The sequence below is a fragment of the Adiantum capillus-veneris genome, chromosome 17 (assembly GCF_014529385.1).
Source record: "Adiantum capillus-veneris isolate H3 chromosome 17, ASM1452938v2, whole genome shotgun sequence".
In the NCBI taxonomy this organism is placed as follows: domain Eukaryota; kingdom Viridiplantae; phylum Streptophyta; class Polypodiopsida; order Polypodiales; family Pteridaceae; genus Adiantum; species Adiantum capillus-veneris.
This window is the reverse complement of record NC_140947.1, coordinates 36769806-36774249: the sequence shown is the minus strand read 5'-3', so window position 1 is coordinate 36774249 and position 4444 is coordinate 36769806.

Below are 4444 nucleotides of genomic sequence, written 5' to 3'. Positions count from 1 at the left end.
CTAGACAAAGGTACATCCAATTTACTGTCACGCAAAGTGTGCACCAGCCATTTTGGCATACCTCTAGCCTGCTCATTTTCAGCCCTTTCCTCATCAAGTACATCATGCACATCTGCATCAGTAATAGGCTGATCTGTAACATTTTTAGAAACCCACATAGGCTGTACATTTGCCTCATTGGAACTTACATTCATATTTCCACCACTGAAAAGAGGCAACAAAGTGTCATAAATGTCCTGTGACCTTACATTATTGTCTCTAGTACATGACAGCAAGGGCTGAACAGAATCTTCCACAAACACTACATCCCGTGAAACCAAAATATGTTTTGTTTGCGGATGATACAACCTGTAACCTTTGCTTTCAGCACTATAACCAACAAAAATACATTTGACAGCCTTATCATCCAATTTGATGTGCTGTGTTTGTGGCACCAAAGCATATGCCAAACAACCAAAAACACGCATGTGCTTAATAGAAGGCTTTCTATCATGCCATGCTTCAGATGGAGTAATAGACTGCAAAGCTTTCGTAGGACACCTGTTTAGTACATAAGTGGCACACATGATGGCCTCGAGCCAAAAAGAATGCGGCAAAGCTTGACTTTTGACCATACATCGTGCCTTTTCCGTAATTGACCTATTTTTCCTCTCAGCAACACCATTTTGCTGAGGTGTATAAGGCACGGTATTGGTGTTTTATCCCACGACTAGCCATAAATGCATTGGATTCATGAGACATATACTCCCCCCCTCGATCGGAACGGAGGGTGCCACAGTACATTTCGAGACATTTTCATAGCCAGAAATTGTTTGAAGCACATAAAAACTTCGGACTTCTCTTTAAGCGGAAATAACCATGCATGCCTGGAGTAATAATCAATGAAAGTCACAAAGTAAAGGTAATTGCCCAAGGACGGAGTTTCATGGGCCCACAAACATCACTATGCACAAGCTGCAACCTGCATGTGGCCCGAACGGAACCATCCTTGGGAAACTTAGAACGCTGCATCTTACCCAAAATACAGCCTTCACAAACATTGACAGGTGCTTCAAGAGGTGGCAAAGAAGCAACCATATCAGATTTTTGCAAATGCAGCAAACTGGCAAAATTCAGATGACCAAAACGTGAATGCCAAAGTTTTGCATCTGAAATAGCCCTTGAATCTGCAATAGCAATTGCAAAACTTGGTCCACACTTGTCATACAAAGTGAGCTTATACAGCCCACGGCACAAAAGGCCAGATGCAACAATTTCATCACCAAAACTGAGATCATGAACTGTACATCTGTCATCCACAAATTTGATTACAAGTCCAAGTCAAGCAAGTGCGGATACAGATAAGAAATTCTTCTTGATCCCAGGTACATAAAGTGCATCAACAAGTGTGAAGGAACTGCCATTTGCAGCAGTAAGCACAATCTTTCCAACTCCTCGAACCGGATAAGAGGCATTGTTGGCACAAGTGACTGAATTCCCATGAGGGATAGACTCGGGAGAGGTGAACAATTCAAGATGTGAGGTAATGTGCTTTGTAGCACCACTGTCGAAATACCACACATGTGAATTTGCAGCAACTAACAAGCATGCATCATGGACAGCAGGATTGTAAGTGTACTCTGCACTAAAAGCCCATTCTGCATCGACATCAGCATCACAGTCTCCTTTCACAGAAGACTCAACAATGGCTGCATTTGTAGTGGAACCAACATTTGTAGTGGAGCCACCCTCTTTCTTCTTAGCGTCTTTGGCCTTCAACTTAGGACACTGCTTGATCAAGTGATCATTAGCTTTACAATAATGGCAATGCATCATCTTTTTGCCCTTATCACCAAAATTGCCAGACGAAGTGTTGCCGGCAGAAGCATTAGAAACATAAGTTTTGCCACTCGCAGCAGAACCATAAGAAGTGGCTGCATTGTTGTTACCACCCTTTCTTTGAGAAGCAATGAAAGCCTGTCCAACTGCACGTTGTCTAGTCCTATTTTTTCTGGAAAGTTACTCTTGCAACAGCAATGTGCATAATGCATCAAACTTGACAACTTCTGGATTTCCTTGGGTCATAAGTCTCCAAGTACTAGCAAAAGTCGGAAAAAAAAAAGTCTCCAAGTACTAGCAAAAGTCTGGTAAGAATCTCGTAAGGCATCAAGAACAGTCTGCACAAGGGAACTGTCTGAAATAACTTCACCTGCAGAAATAACTTGCTCATTGATATCCTTGACACTAGCAAGGAAAGTGTCCATATCATCTTCCAGCTCTTTACGCAGCAAAGCAATTTTAGCCTCATTGCGACTTGCATAAAGATCAGCCAATATATCCCAAGCCTGTTTTGTAGATTTTGCTGAACGGATGTGAGGAACAATGGTGCACTTCACACACAACGCAATTAATGCACGAGCCTGCGCATCCTTTACATCCCAAGGAGCTTGTTCTGCCGTAGGCAAAACAACTCTAATAGCAGCAATCCTTACAACAAGACCTTCAACATCCTCAGAACCAGGACGTACATCAATGCCCTACACAATATTCGAGACGCCCTTTGACACAGGAACGTGTTGCATCATATAAGCCCACATAGGGTAATTGTCCCCATCCAACTTGTCCTCAGGAGCAAACATCTTGAAGACATTTGTGTTGTTGTCAACCATGGTAAATGTTGCACCTGATGTGAAAATTGCCCGAAAATAGGAGAAGCAGAGCAGGAACAACACGTGCTATATAGCACAAACCGTAGAACACTATAAGGCACCTGTTATGCAGAAATTGGCACTGACAGAAATTCTGCACAAAATGACAAATTGCATGTGCGGACATGCCTGTAGTGGAAACGGAGACCGAAATTAGCTCGAATAAAAAATCTGAGCAGACTGAGCTCTACAAGCATTCCCAAAATATTTGTCGACCTGCGAACGCTCGCCAAAACTCACTGTAATCGGAGAAAGTGAGCAGGCGTGTGCTGGAGCAGCTGGCGACTAAGCCCGGGAAAACGTAACCTGCTTTGATACCAATTGTTGGAATTAGGTTTGAAGAGAAACACACACAGCTTGGAGAAGACGAAGGAAGCTCAAGGCACACAATAGAGAGTGTGTTACTTAGTGTGCAATGGAAAGATAGATAGCCCTAGAGTGATGGGCGTATATACAATGCACGGGGGATAAAACCTCCTAAATAGGGAAAAAATTCCCCGTCGGTTCTAGTGTGTTCACACACATCACTACCACATGTATATGGTAACAACAACAACAACAACAACTAGATCTCACCTTGCCTCGCTAATGTTAGAGAAATAAGACCTTGACACCATATTAGCATATTGTTTTGTTTTGTTTTGTTTTGGTCCACATCTATCTTATTATAGTTGTTGTTTTAAGTTGTGTACTTTAAACCCTTTTAATATTAATACGTGGTTTTGTTATTACAGTCTTTGAATGTGTTCAAAATCAAGTTTCATTATTGCAAACGTTTTTTGTGCATGTTTCATTGTCCGGTTGATGGCTTATCATGTTGCACGGTGTATATCATAATGTTTGAAATGAATGTGTGTGCTCTGCTATGGGTATATTTTTCGTGTTTCTATAGAAATGTGCATGTGTATTAGTGCACATAATGTAAAGAATGAGGATGCAAGAGAGCTACACAAGACAAGCACAAAGCACACAGAGATGGAAAGCTTCTTCTTCTTCTCCTCAGAAAAAGAGAGTACAAAAATGACTAAGTGCTAAAGCTGAAAAGTAGCACATATGTACATGCGGTCACTAAGTGTGAACTCGCTAGAAGCGTACTAGGCTGGCACTATAAGTGTAGTCCAGCTGTAGAATCACTGGCAGAGATCCTCCGTGTCGGTCACCTAACGCGCCAGTGAGTAAATGCCGTAAGCGGCCAAGACCCGTAGTGGATGCCAGCTCAAGGTGTAGAGCTCGACATCTCAACACTCCCCCTCGAGCTCTGCATGTCGTAGAGTCCAAGCATAGTCTGGAAACGTCGAAGCTTCTCAGCTCCGAGGGCCTTGGTAAAGATATCCACTATCTGCTCCTCTGTGCTGACGTAGACCAAGTCGATGTCGCCCGCCAACACTCGCTCTCGAACGTAGTGGTAATGGACCTCTATGTGTTTGGTCCTAGCATGGAACACTGGGTTCCTAGCCAACTGCATGCTGCTGAGGTTGTCACAATGGATGAAAATCTGCTGGTCCACCTGCACTCCCAAGTCCTCAAGTAATGTGCGTAGCCAAGCTACCTCGCACGCCGCAACTGCTGCACCTCTGTACTCGGCCTCTGTGCTCGATAAAGCAACCGTAGGGTGCTTTTTGCTGCTCCAAGTAACAGCAGCACTCTCAAAAGAGAACATGAAGCCACTCGTAGATCTCCTATCAACAATGCTACCTGCCCAATCTGCATCTGTATACCCATACAATGCTAATGGTGCATCTGCTGCATAGAACAAT